At 64.0% G+C, this 20,000-nt stretch overlaps 2 non-coding genes across 2 annotated transcripts; both read right to left on the bottom strand.

Moving 5' to 3' along the window:
- Positions 1–714: 714 nt before the first annotated feature.
- On the bottom strand, positions 715–867 carry LOC142793840 (5.8S ribosomal RNA). The gene has a single exon (XR_012891864.1). It is a non-coding gene; the product is annotated as a 5.8S ribosomal RNA (ribosomal RNA).
- A 1,719-nt stretch (positions 868–2,586) lies between these two features.
- LOC142793830 (small subunit ribosomal RNA) lies at positions 2,587–4,401 on the bottom strand. The gene has a single exon (XR_012891856.1). It is a non-coding gene; the product is annotated as a small subunit ribosomal RNA (ribosomal RNA).
- Positions 4,402–20,000: the final 15,599 nt, after the last annotated feature.

The raw sequence follows: 20,000 nt of genomic DNA, 5'->3' as shown, positions 1-20,000 counted from the left end.
ACGGGAACTGCGAAGCACTTAGACCGACGGCGGACTACGACGAGAACGCCTTAAGCTTCGCCAACGTTTCGCCAACTCGTGCGGGAGACTTTTTCCGCTTCGCGGCAAGTCGTCGCGCCGTGCTCTCCGCATCAACCGCGTACGCAGCGAACCGCAAACGTCGGGCGCAGCCTCCTCACCTCCCTGCGCTTTGCGCGCGAACGTTCCCTGTTCGCGCGGCAAAGCCTGGAGGAGGCACGGCCCCGCAGCGTGTTCGAGCGCCCGGTCTACGGGACACCCTGCTTACTTCGAGGGCAACAAGCGCAACGCAAGGCTGCGATCTCGCGCACTTTGCGCACGGCTGGAGAAGCTTTGCTGGCCGGCTTTCGCTCCTCGTGTTTACCGTGCGTTAAAGTTGCGCGTCCGTGGCTCTCGCAGCTCTTGCGCGCCCGGTCGCAGAGAGGAGTACGCAACCTCGACCGCACTTTCCCTGCAGGCTTCCTTCCGACTCGAAGTCCTGCGGCGGTCTCAACGAGGTGCCACATCCTCAATGCAGTCGGTCGCCCCCGTTTCGGTTGGGCTCTGGCACGACGGTCGCCACCGTCTCGCCCTTGAGTGGCCGCTGTTGGCGCTCGCTGTGAGGTGTTCAGCGTGCTGTCCGTGTTGCCGACGCGGTCAAAACGAGTCGACGGCTCACGTTCCCTTGTGCGCCGAAGGCTCTCTTGATATGTGATCCGACCCTCAGACAGACGAAGCCAAGGGAAGACCCAAGGCCGCAATGTGCGTTCAAAGAATCAGTGCTCAGTGTGTCCTGCAATTCACACCAAGTCTCGCAGCTGGCTGCGTTCTTCATCGACCCGAGAACCGAGTGATCCACCGCTTAGAGTCGTGAAAAAGTGTTTGTTCAATTCCGTACAGTCAAAACCAAACGTTTCTGGCACTCGGCCAAACAGTGGCCAAGAAGGGCGCTTTTCAGCGCACGCTTGGACTCCAAAACTCTGCCGCGCCTTTTTCGGCTGCCGCAAATCGAGCAAACGGTGTGTTTCGGACGGCGTTTCGCTTTCGCTACTTGCGAGTGCTTTCGTGGTCCACCCCTCTATAAATACTCGGGAGGCGTCGAAGCCGGTTCTCCAAGCCGGACCCGTAGGTATCGTTGTGTGCTCGCTCTCATTGGCCCGCCTAACCAGAAAATGCCTGCGGTACACCCATTTGGATAAGAGTGCACGCAGATGCGGGCCTCGACGGCTACACATTTCCTCGGGCGGCCGCCTCCCGGCCTCCGTGGAGCGCGGGATGCACGGTCCCATCGACAAGCCTCTCCCGTTTTTACCGTGGCGTCGCGGTTCACCACGGCAGGCGGGTCGGTCTCCTCCGCATAAAAAGGGGGACCCCCGCTTTTTGTTCCACGAAATCGCACAAGCTTTTTTCGCATCCACGGTTTGCCACCGCACACCAAAATGCCGATCCGGCTGCCTACTTTAGCCAACAGGTGGAGCCAGGCGCGCCGTACTTGCGCGGCACTTCCCACGTCCACCGAAGTCGGTGCCAAGGACCACTTTCGGCGCCGGAGCCGCGTACGAGCCTACTCGAGGCGGAAGAACGAAGCCAGCAAGGGCCTGGCCGCAAGTGCGTTCAATTGTCGGGACGTCCAAGTCCCTCGTTCTTCCGTGCTTCCTCTTTCGGCAAGTCGTTGCGGCACCTTCCCAAAGCGCGCAGACCCGCTAATCGCGACGAGCGCGACGTGGCCGTGCCGCCTTTCCCTCGGCAGCAAGCAAAACGCCTGGCAACGTCGACGCTCCCCTAACCGCGATCTCGCACCGTGTTTCGTGTGGCGAATTCAAAAGCCGGCCGGCGCTGCTGCAACCATTACGGTCGGTACGCATACGCCGCGGAGGGCGGGACGGTCATCGGAGCGTGCGGTTCCTCCATCGAGTACTGCGCACCTCGGCCGTCGCATCGCCGTGCCATGACCGGCCGCGCGTCAACGCGAACCGGTGCCAGCGAGATCCCTCGCCTGCAAGAACCGACCGGCAGCCTCCGTCACCCGAGGACGCGGAGGCGCTTGCCGCGGACGGCGGGACGGTATGCACTGGTGCACAGCGGACCCGTCACATCGCCAGTTCCTTGACCGACCGCCGACGCTTGTGCCGTTCCTCTCGTACTTGGCAGTCGCCGCGCGATTGTCGGGTCTCGTTCTTGCACGCTCGAACGGTCGGGAGGGCACTCGGCTGGCGTTTCGGGAACGCGCAGCCTCGCCTTCTACCGACGTAACCACGACTCGCCGTTCGCGCTCCGCCGCTCCTGTTTACAGTACTAGGCGGTCCCGCAGCGGTCGGGTCGCGCATTTCGAGCGCTTCGAGCCACGGTGCAGTGGCGGGTCGAAAGCCGACCTATGAGTGCGTTGCGCCGTTTGTACCCGCGTCCGCCACCTGGCCGACCGTCCAAGGTCGCGGTGTTGGCGTCCGCTGGGCGCAACAATTTGTCACGGGGTGCCGCTCCACATTCAGGCAGCCCCGTGGGGAAAAGCCGACCCCGCGTCCAAACGGGGTCAGCGGCAGAAAGTGTCGGGCGCAGACGCAGCTGAGGCGCTCACCCTTCACAATCCGTTAATGATCCTTCCGCAGGTTCACCTACGGAAACCTTGTTACGACTTTTACTTCCTCTAAATGATCAAGTTTGGTCATCTTTCCAACAGACCGGCGCAACCGAAAGGCCGCGCCGGACATCGGTCCGAAGACCTCACTAAATCATTCAATCGGTAGTAGCGACGGGCGGTGTGTACAAAGGGCAGGGACGTAATCAACGCGAGCTTATGACTCGCGCTTACTGGGAATTCCTCGTTCAAGGGGAACAATTGCAAGCCCCTATCCCAATCACGAAAGAAGTTCCACGGGTTACCCAGTCTTTTCAGACAGGGATAAAGACACGCTGCTTCCTTCAGTGTAGCGCGCGTGCGGCCCCGGACATCTAAGGGCATCACAGACCTGTTATTGCTCTGTTTCGTGCGGCTAGGAGCCGCTTGTCCCTCTAAGAAGGTTGTAAGGTGCTGGGAACCCCGCACCTATTTAATAGGCTAGAGTCTCGTTCGTTATCGGAATTAACCAGACAAATCGCTCCACCAACTAAGAACGGCCATGCACCACCATCCACCGAATCAAGAAAGAGCTCTCAATCTGTCAATCCTCCCAGTGTCCGGGCCGGGTAAGTTTTCCCGTGTTGAGTCAAATTAAGCCGCAGGCTCCACTCCTGGTGGTGCCCTTCCGTCAATTCCTTTAAGTTTCAGCTTTGCAACCATACTTCCCCCGGAACCCAAATACTTTGGTTTCCCGGAAGCTGCCCGCCGAGTCATTTGAGTAACTCAGGCGGATCGCTGGTTGGCATCGTTTATGGTCAGAACTAGGGCGGTATCTGATCGCCTTCGAACCTCTGACTTTCGTTCTTGATCAATGAAAACATTCTTGGCAAATGCTTTCGCAGTAGTTCGTCTTGCGACGGTCCAAGAATTTCACCTCTAGCGCCGCAATACGAATGCCCCCGTCCGTCCCTCTTAATCATTACCTCGTATTCCAAAAACCAACAGAACAGAAACGAGGTCTTGTTCTATTATTCCATGCAAGTTTATTCAGGCGACTCGCCTGCGTTGAGCACTCTAATTTTTTCAAAGTAAAAGCACCGGCCATCTCGAGGCACACAATGAAGTGCACCAAGAAAGAACCGGCATGATGTTCAGTCCGAGCCGTCGCATCGGGTAGATGCACTACTCGTCTGGAACTGAGATCCAACTACGAGCTTTTTAACCGCAGCAGCTTTAGTATACGCTATTGGAGCTGGAATTACCGCGGCTGCTGGCACCAGACTTGCCCTCCAATTGATCCTCGTTAAAGGATTTAGAGTGTACTCATTTCAATTACGGGGCCTCAAAAGAGTCCCGTATTGTTATTTTTCGTCACTACCTCCCCGTGCCGGGAGTGGGTAATTTGCGCGCCTGCTGCCTTCCTTGGATGTGGTAGCCGTTTCTCAGGCTCCCTCTCCGGAATCGAACCCTGATTCTCCGTTACCCGTAACAACCATGGTAAGCAAGTAACCTACCATCGAAAGTTGATAAGGCAGACACTTGAAAGAAACGTCGCCGGCTCGTGGCCATGCGATCAGCACAAAGTTATCCAGAGTCACCACACAATACGGGCCGAAACCCGATCGATCTTGGTCTAATAAAAGCACCCGTTACCCAAAGGGCTCCAGGCTCACTGCATGTATTAGCTCTAGAATTGCCACAGTTATCCAAGTAGGAAGAAACGATCTAAGGAACCATAACTGATTTAATGAGCCATTCGCGGTTTCGCCTTATTTCGGCATGTACTTAGACATGCATGGCTTAATCTTTGAGACAAGCATATGATTACTGGCAGGATCAACCAGGTAATCGTTCGACTGCGCGTCCGTCCTCGCCTTCGGCGGGCCGGACGCAGTCTGTGTGCGGCGGAGGCCACCTTCAGGCGCCCCAACACGCTTATTTTGCACTCCGAGATGACGGCGTTCGAGCTCGCTACGGCACAACCTTCCCGAAAGACGAGTGGGAGCCGTGCGGCAAGAAGCACGTTCATGCTCGCTCTTTTTCGTTGCATCGACTCGGTCGCGCCGTGCGGGTTGCCCAAGCCCGCTGCACTGTCGGTGGACCGGCCGGAACTAGCAACGGAGCCGAGACTGCAAAGCCGCCAGACGACGGGTCACGCCCGCGTCTTCGGCGCTTTCGCATCTGAATCGCCCGAGGACGACACGGAACACACCTCGATATCGTGGTAAAACGGCACCGTCCGACAACCAGCCCCTAACGCATCAAGCGGATGAGGCTGCAGACGACTGCCGTGGATTCCCCTGGAGCAGACCCGAGGACACGCTTGACGAGGCCGAAGCCCGCCGCATATCAGACACCCGGTCGCTTTCGCGTACGCCGCTCACGAGAACCCCCACATAATAGCAGCGATAAGTACCCAGACCTCCTTGGGCACTAATACGAGCGTACTCGAGAAAATTTCACCGCGGGTGTGCCCCGAAACGTGTGGCACGTTGAGCGTGCCACAAGTCTACGTCGCTCTCAAACCCGCCGAGGTCGTAGAATTTGCGACCCTACTCACGAAATTCCCACCGAGGATACGGCCGCAAACGTACCGCACCTTGGGTAGGCCACGAGTTTGTGCAACACTACGCTGACGGCACAGCACCGAGGTCGTGCGCGCACGCACGGGAAAATTCCGCCGCGGTTTCTGCCGAAAACGTGAGGCACCACGACTCTCCGCAAGTTCGCGTCGACTGCGAAAGACCGAAGTCGTGAACGACGTGTCCGCTACTCGCCGCCGACACGCTGGACACCAAACGTACAACGACTCGACGGCGTCGTAGAGGCCCACGACGCGGTTTTCCTTAACGACGTCTCGGCGTGGCACCGACAGGTTAGAACGGCCGACCAACGTTCCCTGTCCGCCGTTCGGCTCAGTCGAAGGGCTCGGCGACTTCGGCAACGCTGCGAAGCCGCACGGTGACGCACGCCATGTCCCCATTTTTTTTTTTTTCTTTCTGCGTCTGCCGGGGTGCCCCTATAATAGCAGCGATAAGCACCCAGACCGCCGTGGGTCGCTCGCCCCGGCTGACGTGGTTTTTCGTACTCCTGCGGCGGTCGCCGTCAAGCACGTCCAAATACGCTACTTTCGTGGGCGCATTCACGCTCTTTCGCTTCGCCGGAGTGCCAGCACTCACTCTGCCAAAAACGGCGAACATCCGAGCGGCGGTTCCCACTTTTGCGTCGGCGTCGCAAACCCCGCCCCAGCAGACGAGGTTTGCCGTACTCGTGCGACGGTGGCCGGCGGGCACGTCGAAAGACGCCGATATCGTGCGCGAATTGGCGCACCTTGGCTTCACCGGAGTGCCGCCACTGACTCCTCCAAAAACGGCGAAGATCCGAGCGGCGCTTCCCACTTTCGCATCGGCGTCCCGAACTCCGCCCCGGCTGACGCGGTTTACCGTACTCGTGCGACGGTCGCCGGCGAGCACGTGGAAAGACGCCGATATCGTGCCCGAATCGGCTCCGTTCGGCTTCGCCGGAGTGCCAGCACTGGCTCGGCGAAAGACGACGAACATCCGAGCGACGGTTCTCACTATTGCGTACGCGTCGCAAACCCCGCCCCGGCAGACGCACTTTGCCGTACTCGTGCGACGGTCGCCGGCGAGCACGTAGAAAGACGCCGATATCGTGCCGGAATCGGCCCCGTTTGGCTTCGCCGGAGTGCCAGCACTCACTCGGCCACAAACGGCGAACATCCGAGCGGCGGTTCCCACTTAGCCGTCGGCGTCCCGAACTCCGCCCCGGCAGACGCGGTTGCCGAGCTCGTGCGACTAGCGACCGCGAAGCCGTCTCGCGACGCCGCTTTCGTGCGCGGCTCCCACTGCGACCTGGGTCACCCGAGGTCGACGAGCAAGAAAGAATGTCGAAAAAAAATTTTTTTTTTTTTGCGTCTGCCGGGGTGCCCCTATAATAGCAGCGATAAGCACCCAGACCGCCATGGGTCGCTCGCCCCGGCTGACGTGGTTTTTCGTTTTCCTGCGGTGGTCGTCGTCAAGCACGTCCAAACACGCCACTTTCGTGGGCGCATTCGCGCTCTTTCGCTTCGCCGGAGTGCCAGCACTCACTCTGCCAAAAACGGCGAACATCCTAGTGGCGGTTCCCACTTTTGCGTCGGCGTCGCCAACCCCGCCCCGGCATACGCGGTTTGCCGTACTCGTGCGGCGGTGGCCGGCGGGCACGTCGAAAGACACCGATATCGTGCGCGAGTCGATGCTTCTTGGTCTCGCAGGAGGGCCGCCACTCACTCCTGCAAAAACGGCGAAGATCCGAGCGGCGCTTCCCACTTTTTCGTCGGCATCGCAAACCTCGCCCCGGCAGACGCGCTTTGCCGTACTCGTGCGACGGTCGCCGGCGAGCACGTCGAAATACGCCGATATCGTGCCCGAATCGGCCCCGTTTCGCTTCGCCGGAGTGCCAGCACTCACTCGGCCAAAAACGGCGAACATCCGAGCAGCGGTACCCACTTAGCCGTCGGCATCCCGAACTCCGCGCCGGCTGACGCGGTTGCCGAGCTCGTGCGACTAGCGACCGCGAACGCGTCTCGCGACGCCGCTTTCGTGCGCGGCTCCCATTGCGACCTGGGTTACCCGAGCTCGACCAGCAAAAAAGAAGGTCGAAAAAAAATTTTTTTTTTCTGCGTCTGCCGGGGTGCCCCTATAATAGCAGCGATAAGCACCCAGACCGCCGTGGGTCGCTCGCCCCGGCTGACGTGGTTTTTCGTACTCCTGCAGCGGTCGCCGTCAAGCACGTCCAAATACGCCACTTTCGTGGGCGCTTTCGCGCTCTTTCGCGTCGCCGGTGTGCCAGCACTCACTCTGCCAAAAACGGCGAACATCCTAGTGGCGGTTCCCACTTTTGCGTCGGCGTCGCCAACCCCGCCCCGGCATACGCGGTTTGCCGTACTCGTGCGGCGGTGGCCGGCGGGCACGTCGAAAGACACCGATATCGTGCGCGAGTCGATGCTTCTTGGTCTCGCAGGAGGGCCGCCACTCACTCCTGCAAAAACGGCGAAGATCCGAGCGGCGCTTCCCACTTTTTCGTCGGCATCGCAAACCTCGCCCCGGCAGACGCGCTTTGCCGTACTCGTGCGACGGTCGCCGGCGAGCACGTCTAAATACGCCGATATCGTGCCCGAATCGGCCCCGTTTCGCTTCGCCGGAGTGCCAGCACTCACTCGGCCAAAAACGGCGAACATCCGAGCAGCGGTACCCACTTAGCCGTCGGCATCCCGAACTCCGCGCCGGCTGACGCGGTTGCCGAGCTCGTGCGACTAGCGACCGCGAACGCGTCTCGCGACGCCGCTTTCGTGCGCGGCTCCCATTGCGACCTGGGTTACCCGAGCTCGACCAGCAAAAAAGAAGGTCGAAAAAAAATTTTTTTTTTCTGCGTCTGCCGGGGTGCCCCTATAATAGCAGCGATAAGCACCCAGACCGCCGTGGGTCGCTCGCCCCGGCTGACGTGGTTTTTCGTACTCCTGCAGCGGTCGCCGTCAAGCACGTCCAAATACGCCACTTTCGTGGGCGCTTTCGCGCTCTTTCGCGTCGCCGGTGTGCCAGCACTCACTCTGCCAAAAACGGCCAACATCCGAGCGGCGGTTCCCACTTTTGCGTCGGCGTCGTAAACCCCGCCCCGGCAGACGCGGTTTGCCCTACTCGTTCGACGGTCGCCGGCGAGCGCGTCGAAAGACGCCGATATCGTGCGCTAATTGGCGCTCCTTGGCTTCTCCGGAGTGCCGCCACTCACTCCTCCAAAAACGGCGAAGATCCGAGCGGCGTTCTCCACTTTCGCATCGGCGTCCCGAACTCCGCCCGGGCTGACGCGGTTTACCGTACTCGTGCGACGGTCGCCGCCGGGCACGTCGAAAGACGCCGATATCGTGCCGTAATCGGCCCCGTTTGGCTTCGCCCGAGTGCCAGCACTCACTCGGCCAAAAACGGCGAACATCCGAGCAGCGTTTCCCACTTTCGCATCGGCGTCCCGAAGCCCGCCCCGGCAGACGCGGTTTGCCCTACTCGAGCGACGGTCGCCGGCGATCACGTCGAAAGGCGCCGAATTCGTGCACGAATCGATGCTTCTTGGTCTCGCAGGAGGGCCGCCACTCACTCCTGCAAAAACGGCGAAGATCCGAGTTGCGCTTCCCACTTTTTCGTCGGCGTCCCGAACTACGCCCCGGCTGACGCGGTTTACCGTACTCGTGCGACGGTCGCCGGCGGGCACTTCAAAATACGCCGATTTCGTGGGCGCATTCACGCTGTTTCGCTTCCCCGGAGTGCCAACACTCACTCTGCCGAAAGCGGCGATCATCCGAGCGGCGGTTCCCACTTTTGCGTCGGCTTCGCAAACGGCGCCCCGGCAGACGCGCTCGTGCGACGTACTCGTGCGACGGTCGCCGGCGAGCACGTCGAAAGACGCCGATATCGTGCTCGAATCGACCCCGTTTCGCTTCGCCGGAGTGCTGCCAGTCACGGCGCAGAAAACGGCGAACAAGTGTTTTTTTTTTTTTTTCCTAGAATTTGTGTTATAGAAGGCACATTTGATATCGGACGATAATTTTCAACTTTATCACGCGCACCGATTTTCGTGTAGAGGTTTGCAAGTTTATGGGAATTTCTCCACTTGGAATAATGCGATTTAGTAGTACTACGAGAACTTCATGGATGTACTCAAGGGTACGGGGCAAGTCAGTTACGTCAACACCTGCAGATTTTTTACACTTCAAACTGAAAATTGTTGGTTGTGAGTCCTCGTGTGATATTAAAGGCCGATTCGCTAACACATAGAACAAAGAAAGAAAGGAAGAAAAAACGCCCGCGCTCGCTCAAGAAACCTGGGTTCGCAACAAGTGGCAACAACAAGCAACCGAGCGAGTGCGCCAAAACCCGTGGCGGCCGAACAAACGCGAAGTCCCAACCGCGTCAGCCGGGGCGGCACGGGACAGGAAAAATCACTTCAGCCGGGGCGGCGGGGCACCGAATAAACCTCGTCACCTCGTCGCAGGATAAAAGAGGAAACAAAAAGTCTAAACAGCGTCTGCTGGAGCGAATGCGTAATAAAACAACAACAACAACAAAAAAAAAACACCCGCGCTCAAGAAGTCTGCAATCCTCACAAAAGGCGACTGTGACCGAGCAGCGTCAGCCGGGGCCGTGCGGAAACGGAAAAACCGCGACTACCGGGGCGTCGAGGCACCGAAAAATCCTCTTCAGCCGCGGCGAAAAAAAAAACAAAAAGAAAGACGGAGGGGGGGGGGGGAACCACGTCTGCCGGGGCGAAGGAAAAAAAAAAAACGCGTCTGCCGGGGCGAGCCCGGGTGCGGCACCACCGGGAAAACTGTGGCAAACAGACATGGCGATCGAGTGAGTGGGCCGCCAGCCAGGCTCAGCCAAAAAGTGCAAAGTCCGAACTGCGTCAGCCGGGGCGGCAAAAACCGCGTCAGCCGGGGCGGCGCAAAAAACCGCGTCTGCCGGGGCGGCACGAAACCGCGTCAGCCGGGGCGGGGCGAAAACTGCGTCAGCCGGGGCGAAAAGAAAAAAAAAAACGCGTCTGCCGGGGCAAGCCCGGGTGCGGCACCACCGGGAAAACTGTGGCAAACAGACATGGCGATCGAGTGAGTGGGCCGCCAGCCAGGCACAGCCGAAAAGTGCAAAGTCCGAACCGTGTCAGCCGGGGCGACGCAAAAACCGCGTCAGCCGGGGCGGCGCGAAAACCGCGTCAGCCGGGGCGGCACGAAACCGCGTCAGCCGGGGCGGCGCGAAAACTGCGTCAGCCGGGGCGGCGCGAAAACCTCGTCAGCCGGGGCGAGCGAAAAGGGGGGGGGGGGGGGGGAACCACGTCTGCCGGGGCGAAAGAAAAAAAAAACGCGTCTGCCGGGGCGAGCCCGGGTGCGGCACCACCGGGAAGACTGTGGCAAACAGACATGGCGATCGAGTGAGTGGGCCGCCAGCCAGGCTCAGCCCAAAAAGTGCCAAGTCCGAACTGCGTCAGCCGGGGCGGCAAAAACCGCGTCAGCCGGGGCGGCGCGAAAACCGCGTCTGCCGGGGCGGCGCGAAAACTGCGTCAGCCGGGGCGAGCCCGGGTGCGGCACCACCGGGAAAACTGTGGCTAACAGACATGGCGATCGAGTGAGTGGGCCACCAGCCAGGCTCAGCCAAAAAGTGCCAAGTCCGAACTGCGTCAGCCGGGGCGGCAAAAACCGCGTCAGCCGGGGCGGCGCAAAAAAACCGCGTCTGCCGGGGCGGCACGAAACCGCGTCAGCCGGGGCGGCGCGAAAACTGCGTCAGCCGGGGCGAAAGAAAAAAAAAAACGCGTCTGCCGGGGCGAGCCCGGGTGCGGCACCACCGGGAAAACTGTGGCAAACAGACATGGCGATCGAGTGAGTGGGCCGCCAGCCAGGCACAGCCGAAAAGTGCTAAGTCCGAACTGCGTCTGCCGGGGCGGCACGAAACCGCGTCAGCCGGGGCGGCGCGAAAACCGCGTCTGCCGGGGCGGCACGAAACCGCGTCAGCCGGGGCGGCGCGAAAACTGCGTCAGCCGGGGCGAGCCCGGGTGCGGCACCACCGGGAAAACTGTGGCAAACAGACATGGCGATCGAGTGAGTGGGCCGCCAGCCAGGCACAGCCGAAAAGTGCTAAGTCCGAACTGCGTCTGCCGGGGCGGCACGAAACCGCGTCAGCCGGGGCGGCGCGAAAACCGCGTCTGCCGGGGCGGCACGAAACCGCGTCAGCCGGGGCGGCGCGAAAACTGCGTCAGCCGGGGCGAGCCCGGGTGCGGCACCACCGGGAAAACTGTGGCAAACAGACATGGCGATCGAGTGAGTGGGCCGCCAGCCAGGCACAGCCGAAAAGTGCTAAGTCCGAACTGCGTCAGCCGGGGCGGCAAAAACCGCGTCAGCCGGGGCGGCGCAAAAAACCGCGTCTGCCGGGGCGGCACGAAACCGCGTCAGCCGGGGCGGCGCGAAAACTGCGTCAGCCGGGGCAAAAGAAAAAAAAAAACGCGTCTGCCGGGGCGAGCCCGGGTGCGGCACCACCGGGAAAACTGTGGCAAACAGACATGGCGATCGAGTGAGTGGGCCGCCAGCCAGGCACAGCCGAAAAGTGCTAAGTCCGAACTGCGTCTGCCGGGGCGGCACGAAACCGCGTCAGCCGGGGCGGCGCGAAAACCGCGTCTGCCGGGGCGGCACGAAACCGCGTCAGCCGGGGCGGCGCGAAAACTGCGTCAGCCGGGGCGAGCCCGGGTGCGGCACCACCGGGAAAACTGTGGCAAACAGACATGGCGATCGAGTGAGTGGGCCGCCAGCCAGGCACAGCCGAAAAGTGCTAAGTCCGAACTGCGTCTGCCGGGGCGGCACGAAACCGCGTCAGCCGGGGCGGCGCGAAAACCGCGTCTGCCGGGGCGGCACGAAACCGCGTCAGCCGGGGCGGCGCGAAAACTGCGTCAGCCGGGGCGAGCCCGGGTGCGGCACCACCGGGAAAACTGTGGCAAACAGACATGGCGATCGAGTGAGTGGGCCGCCAGCCAGGCACAGCCGAAAAGTGCAAAGTCCGAACCGTGTCAGCCGGGGCGACGCAAAAACCGCGTCAGCCGGGGCGGCGCGAAAACCGCGTCAGCCGGGGCGGCAGGAAACCGCGTCAGCCGGGGCGGCGCGAAAACTGCGTCAGCCGGGGCGGCGCGAAAACCTCGTCAGCCGGGGCGAGCGAAAAGGGGGGGGGGGGGGGAACCACGTCTGCCGGGGCGAAAGAAAAAAAAAACGCGTCTGCCGGGGCGAGCCCGGGTGCGGCACCACCGGGAAGACTGTGGCAAACAGACATGGCGATCGAGTGAGTGGGCCGCCAGCCAGGCTCAGCCCAAAAAGTGCCAAGTCCGAACTGCGTCAGCCGGGGCGGCAAAAACCGCGTCAGCCGGGGCGGCGCGAAAACCGCGTCTGCCGGGGCGGCGCGAAAACTGCGTCAGCCGGGGCGAGCCCGGGTGCGGCACCACCGGGAAAACTGTGGCTAACAGACATGGCGATCGAGTGAGTGGGCCACCAGCCAGGCTCAGCCAAAAAGTGCCAAGTCCGAACTGCGTCAGCCGGGGCGGCAAAAACCGCGTCAGCCGGGGCGGCGCAAAAAAACCGCGTCTGCCGGGGCGGCACGAAACCGCGTCAGCCGGGGCGGCGCGAAAACTGCGTCAGCCGGGGCGAAAGAAAAAAAAAACGCGTCTGCCGGGGCGAGCCCGGGTGCGGCACCACCGGGAAAACTGTGGCAAACAGACATGGCGATCGAGTGAGTGGGCCGCCAGCCAGGCACAGCCGAAAAGTGCTAAGTCCGAACTGCGTCTGCCGGGGCGGCACGAAACCGCGTCAGCCGGGGCGGCGCGAAAACCGCGTCTGCCGGGGCGGCACGAAACCGCGTCAGCCGGGGCGGCGCGAAAACTGCGTCAGCCGGGGCGAGCCCGGGTGCGGCACCACCGGGAAAACTGTGGCAAACAGACATGGCGATCGAGTGAGTGGGCCGCCAGCCAGGCACAGCCGAAAAGTGCTAAGTCCGAACTGCGTCTGCCGGGGCGGCACGAAACCGCGTCAGCCGGGGCGGCGCGAAAACCGCGTCTGCCGGGGCGGCACGAAACCGCGTCAGCCGGGGCGGCGCGAAAACTGCGTCAGCCGGGGCGAGCCCGGGTGCGGCACCACCGGGAAAACTGTGGCAAACAGACATGGCGATCGAGTGAGTGGGCCGCCAGCCAGGCACAGCCGAAAAGTGCTAAGTCCGAACTGCGTCTGCCGGGGCGGCACGAAACCGCGTCAGCCGGGGCGGCGCGAAAACCGCGTCTGCCGGGGCGGCACGAAACCGCGTCAGCCGGGGCGGCGCGAAAACTGCGTCAGCCGGGGCGAGCCCGGGTGCGGCACCACCGGGAAAACTGTGGCAAACAGACATGGCGATCGAGTGAGTGGGCCGCCAGCCAGGCACAGCCGAAAAGTGCTAAGTCCGAACTGCGTCAGCCGGGGCGGCAAAAACCGCGTCAGCCGGGGCGGCGCAAAAAACCGCGTCTGCCGGGGCGGCACGAAACCGCGTCAGCCGGGGCGGCGCGAAAACTGCGTCAGCCGGGGCAAAAGAAAAAAAAAACGCGTCTGCCGGGGCGAGCCCGGGTGCGGCACCACCGGGAAAACTGTGGCAAACAGACATGGCGATCGAGTGAGTGGGCCGCCAGCCAGGCACAGCCGAAAAGTGCTAAGTCCGAACTGCGTCTGCCGGGGCGGCACGAAACCGCGTCAGCCGGGGCGGCGCGAAAACCGCGTCTGCCGGGGCGGCACGAAACCGCGTCAGCCGGGGCGGCGCGAAAACTGCGTCAGCCGGGGCGAGCCCGGGTGCGGCACCACCGGGAAAACTGTGGCAAACAGACATGGCGATCGAGTGAGTGGGCCGCCAGCCAGGCACAGCCGAAAAGTGCTAAGTCCGAACTGCGTCTGCCGGGGCGGCACGAAACCGCGTCAGCCGGGGCGGCGCGAAAACCGCGTCTGCCGGGGCGGCACGAAACCGCGTCAGCCGGGGCGGCGCGAAAACTGCGTCAGCCGGGGCGAGCCCGGGTGCGGCACCACCGGGAAAACTGTGGCAAACAGACATGGCGATCGAGTGAGTGGGCCGCCAGCCAGGCACAGCCGAAAAGTGCTAAGTCCGAACTGCGTCAGCCGGGGCGGCAAAAACCGCGTCAGCCGGGGCGGCGCAAAAAACCGCGTCTGCCGGGGCGGCACGAAACCGCGTCAGCCGGGGCGGCGCGAAAACTGCGTCAGCCGGGGCGAAAGAAAAAAAAAAACGCGTCTGCCGGGGCGAGCCCGGGTGCGGCACCACCGGGAAAACTGTGGCAAACAGACATGGCGATCGAGTGAGTGGGCCGCCAGCCAGGCACAGCCGAAAAGTGCTAAGTCCGAACTGCGTCTGCCGGGGCGGCACGAAACCGCGTCAGCCGGGGCGGCGCGAAAACCGCGTCTGCCGGGGCGGCACGAAACCGCGTCAGCCGGGGCGGCGCGAAAACTGCGTCAGCCGGGGCGAGCCCGGGTGCGGCACCACCGGGAAAACTGTGGCAAACAGACATGGCGATTGAGTGAGTGGGCCGCCAGCCAGGCACAGCCGAAAAGTGCTAAGTCCGAACTGCGTCTGCCGGGGCGGCACGAAACCGCGTCAGCCGGGGCGGCGCGAAAACCGCGTCTGCCGGGGCGGCACGAAACCGCGTCAGCCGGGGCGGCGCGAAAACTGCGTCAGCCGGGGCGAGCCCGGGTGCGGCACCACCGGGAAAACTGTGGCAAACAGACATGGCGATCGAGTGAGTGGGCCGCCAGCCAGGCACAGCCGAAAAGTGCTAAGTCCGAACTGCGTCTGCCGGGGCGGCACGAAACCGCGTCAGCCGGGGCGGCGCGAAAACCGCGTCTGCCGGGGCGGCACGAAACCGCGTCAGCCGGGGCGGCGCGAAAACTGCGTCAGCCGGGGCGAGCCCGGGTGCGGCACCACCGGGAAAACTGTGGCAAACAGACATGGCGATCGAGTGAGTGGGCCGCCAGCCAGGCACAGCCGAAAAGTGCTAAGTCCGAACTGCGTCTGCCGGGGCGGCACGAAACCGCGTCAGCCGGGGCGGCGCGAAAACCGCGTCTGCCGGGGCGGCACGAAACCGCGTCAGCCGGGGCGGCGCGAAAACTGCGTCAGCCGGGGCGAGCCCGGGTGCGGCACCACCGGGAAAACTGTGGCAAACAGACATGGCGATCGAGTGAGTGGGCCGCCAGCCAGGCACAGCCGAAAAGTGCTAAGTCCGAACTGCGTCTGCCGGGGCGGCACGAAACCGCGTCAGCCGGGGCGGCGCGAAAACCGCGTCTGCCGGGGCGGCACGAAACCGCGTCAGCCGGGGCGGCGCGAAAACTGCGTCAGCCGGGGCGAGCCCGGGTGCGGCACCACCGGGAAAACTGTGGCAAACAGACATGGCGATCGAGTGAGTGGGCCGCCAGCCAGGCACAGCCGAAAAGTGCAAAGTCCGAACCGTGTCAGCCGGGGCGACGCAAAAACCGCGTCAGCCGGGGCGGCGCGAAAACCGCGTCAGCCGGGGCGGCACGAAACCGCGTCAGCCGGGGCGGCGCGAAAACTGCGTCAGCCGGGGCGGCGCGAAAACCTCGTCAGCCGGGGCGAGCGAAAAGGGGGGGGGGGGGAACCACGTCTGCCGGGGCGAAAGAAAAAAAAAACGCGTCTGCCGGGGCGAGCCCGGGTGCGGCACCACCGGGAAGACTGTGGCAAACAGACATGGCGATCGAGTGAGTGGGCCGCCAGCCAGGCTCAGCCCAAAAAGTGCCAAGTCCGAACTGCGTCAGCCGGGGCGGCAAAAACCGCGTCAGCCGGGGCGGCGCGAAAACCGCGTCTGCCGGGGCGGCGCGAAAACTGCGTCAGCCGGGGCGAGCCCGGGTGCGGCACCACCGGGAAAACTGTGGCTAACAGACATGGCGATCGAGTGAGTGGGCCACCAGCCAGGCTCAGCCAAAAAGTGCCAAGTCCGAACTGCGTCAGCCGGGGCGGCAAAAACCGCGTCAGCCGGGGCGGCGCAAAAAAACCGCGTCTGCCGGGGCGGCACGAAACCGCGTCAGCCGGGGCGGCGCGAAAACTGCGTCAGCCGGGGCGAAAGAAAAAAAAAACGCGTCTGCCGGGGCGAGCCCGGGTGCGGCACCACCGGGAAAACTGTGGCAAACAGACATGGCGATCGAGTGAGTGGGCCGCCAGCCAGGCACAGCCGAAAAGTGCTAAGTCCGAACTGCGTCTGCCGGGGCGGCACGAAACCGCGTCAGCCGGGGCGGCGCGAAAACCGCGTCTGCCGGGGCGGCACGAAACCGCGTCAGCCGGGGCGGCGCGAAAACTGCGTCAGCCGGGGCGAGCCCGGGTGCGGCACCACCGGGAAAACTGTGGCAAACAGACATGGCGATCGAGTGAGTGGGCCGCCAGCCAGGCACAGCCGAAAAGTGCTAAGTCCGAACTGCGTCTGCCGGGGCGGCACGAAACCGCGTCAGCCGGGGCGGCGCGAAAACCGCGTCTGCCGGGGCGGCACGAAACCGCGTCAGCCGGGGCGGCGCGAAAACTGCGTCAGCCGGGGCGAGCCCGGGTGCGGCACCACCGGGAAAACTGTGGCAAACAGACATGGCGATCGAGTGAGTGGGCCGCCAGCCAGGCACAGCCGAAAAGTGCTAAGTCCGAACTGCGTCAGCCGGGGCGGCAAAAACCGCGTCAGCCGGGGCGGCGCAAAAAACCGCGTCTGCCGGGGCGGCACGAAACCGCGTCAGCCGGGGCGGCGCGAAAACTGCGTCAGCCGGGGCGAAAGAAAAAAAAAACGCGTCTGCCGGGGCGAGCCCGGGTGCGGCACCACCGGGAAAACTGTGGCAAACAGACATGGCGATCGAGTGAGTGGGCCGCCAGCCAGGCACAGCCGAAAAGTGCTAAGTCCGAACTGCGTCTGCCGGGGCGGCACGAAACCGCGTCAGCCGGGGCGGCGCGAAAACCGCGTCTGCCGGGGCGGCACGAAACCGCGTCAGCCGGGGCGGCGCGAAAACTGCGTCAGCCGGGGCGAGCCCGGGTGCGGCACCACCGGGAAAACTGTGGCAAACAGACATGGCGATTGAGTGAGTGGGCCGCCAGCCAGGCACAGCCGAAAAGTGCTAAGTCCGAACTGCGTCTGCCGGGGCGGCACGAAACCGCGTCAGCCGGGGCGGCGCGAAAACCGCGTCTGCCGGGGCGGCACGAAACCGCGTCAGCCGGGGCGGCGCGAAAACTGCGTCAGCCGGGGCGAGCCCGGGTGCGGCACCACCGGGAAAACTGTGGCAAACAGACATGGCGATCGAGTGAGTGGGCCGCCAGCCAGGCACAGCCGAAAAGTGCTAAGTCCGAACTGCGTCTGCCGGGGCGGCACGAAACCGCGTCAGCCGGGGCGGCGCGAAAACCGCGTCTGCCGGGGCGGCACGAAACCGCGTCAGCCGGGGCGGCGCGAAAACTGCGTCAGCCGGGGCGAGCCCGGGTGCGGCACCACCGGGAAAACTGTGGCAAACAGACATGGCGATCGAGTGAGTGGGCCGCCAGCCAGGCACAGCCGAAAAGTGCTAAGTCCGAACTGCGTCTGCCGGGGCGGCACGAAACCGCGTCAGCCGGGGCGGCGCGAAAACCGCGTCTGCCGGGGCGGCACGAAACCGCGTCAGCCGGGGCGGCGCGAAAACTGCGTCAGCCGGGGCGAGCCCGGGTGCGGCACCACCGGGAAAACTGTGGCAAACAGACATGGCGATCGAGTGAGTGGGCCGCCAGCCAGGCACAGCCGAAAAGTGCTAAGTCCGAACTGCGTCAGCCGGGGCGGCAAAAACCGCGTCAGCCGGGGCGGCGCAAAAAACCGCGTCTGCCGGGGCGGCACGAAACCGCGTCAGCCGGGGCGGCGCGAAAACTGCGTCAGCCGGGGCGAAAGAAAAAAAAAAAACGCGTCTGCCGGGGCGAGCCCGGGTGCGGCACCACCGGGAAAACTGTGGCAAACAGACATGGCGATCGAGTGAGTGGGCCGCCAGCCAGGCACAGCCGAAAAGTGCTAAGTCCGAACTGCGTCTGCCGGGGCGGCACGAAACCGCGTCAGCCGGGGCGGCGCGAAAACCGCGTCTGCCGGGGCGGCACGAAACCGCGTCAGCCGGGGCGGCGCGAAAACTGCGTCAGCCGGGGCGAGCCCGGGTGCGGCACCACCGGGAAAACTGTGGCAAACAGACATGGCGATCGAGTGAGTGGGCCGCCAGCCAGGCACAGCCGAAAAGTGCTAAGTCCGAACTGCGTCTGCCGGGGCGGCACGAAACCGCGTCAGCCGGGGCGGCGCGAAAACCGCGTCTGCCGGGGCGGCACGAAACCGCGTCAGCCGGGGCGGCGCGAAAACTGCGTCAGCCGGGGCGAGCCCGGGTGCGGCACCACCGGGAAAACTGTGGCAAACAGACATGGCGATCGAGTGAGTGGGCCGCCAGCCAGGCACAGCCGAAAAGTGCTAAGTCCGAACTGCGTCTGCCGGGGCGGCACGAAACCGCGTCAGCCGGGGCGGCGCGAAAACCGCGTCTGCCGGGGCGGCACGAAACCGCGTCAGCCGGGGCGGCGCGAAAACTGCGTCAGCCGGGGCGAGCCCGGGTGCGGCACCACCGGGAAAACTGTGGCAAACAGACATGGCGATCGAGTGAGTGGGCCGCCAGCCAGGCACAGCCGAAAAGTGCTAAGTCCGAACTGCGTCTGCCGGGGCGGCACGAAACCGCGTCAGCCGGGGCGGCGCGAAAACCGCGTCTGCCGGGGCGGCACGAAACCGCGTCAGCCGGGGCGGCGCGAAAACTGCGTCAGCCGGGGCGAGCCCGGGTGCGGCACCACCGGGAAAACTGTGGCAAACAGACATGGCGATCGAGTGAGTGGGCCGCCAGCCAGGCACAGCCGAAAAGTGCTAAGTCCGAACTGCGTCAGCCGGGGCGGCAAAAACCGCGTCAGCCGGGGCGGCGCAAAAAACCGCGTCTGCCGGGGCGGCACGAAACCGCGTCAGCCGGGGCGGCGCGAAAACTGCGTCAGCCGGGGCGAAAGAAAAAAAAAAAACGCGTCTGCCGGGGCGAGCCCGGGTGCGGCACCACCGGGAAAACTGTGGCAAACAGACATGGCGATCGAGTGAGTGGGCCGCCAGCCAGGCACAGCCGAAAAGTGCTAAGTCCGAACTGCGTCTGCCGGGGCGGCACGAAACCGCGTCAGCCGGGGCGGCGCGAAAACCGCGTCTGCCGGGGCGGCACGAAACCGCGTCAGCCGGGGCGGCGCGAAAACTGCGTCAGCCGGGGCGAGCCCGGGTGCGGCACCACCGGGAAAACTGTGGCAAACAGACATGGCGATCGAGTGAGTGGGCCGCCAGCCAGGCACAGCCGAAAAGTGCTAAGTCCGAACTGCGTCTGCCGGGGCGGCACGAAACCGCGTCAGCCGGGGCGGCGCGAAAACCGCGTCTGCCGGGGCGGCACGAAACCGCGTCAGCCGGGGCGGCGCGAAAACTGCGTCAGCCGGGGCGAGCCCGGGTGCGGCACCACCGGGAAAACTGTGGCAAACAGACATGGCGATCGAGTGAGTGGGCCGCCAGCCAGGCACAGCCGAAAAGTGCTAAGTCCGAACTGCGTCTGCCGGGGCGGCACGAAACCGCGTCAGCCGGGGCGGCGCGAAAACCGCGTCTGCCGGGGCGGCACGAAACCGCGTCAGCCGGGGCGGCGCGAAAACTGCGTCAGCCGGGGCGAGCCCGGGTGCGGCACCACCGGGAAAACTGTGGCAAACAGACATGGCGATCGAGTGAGTGGGCCGCCAGCCAGGCACAGCCGAAAAGTGCTAAGTCCGAACTGCGTCAGCCGGGGCGGCAAAAACCGCGTCAGCCGGGGCGGCGCAAA

Source organism: Rhipicephalus microplus, unplaced genomic scaffold, assembly GCF_043290135.1.
Source record: "Rhipicephalus microplus isolate Deutch F79 unplaced genomic scaffold, USDA_Rmic scaffold_338, whole genome shotgun sequence".
In the NCBI taxonomy this organism is placed as follows: Eukaryota; Metazoa; Arthropoda; class Arachnida; order Ixodida; family Ixodidae; genus Rhipicephalus; species Rhipicephalus microplus.
Note: the sequence above shows the minus strand (reverse complement) of the source record. Positions and strands in the feature narration are given on the sequence as shown.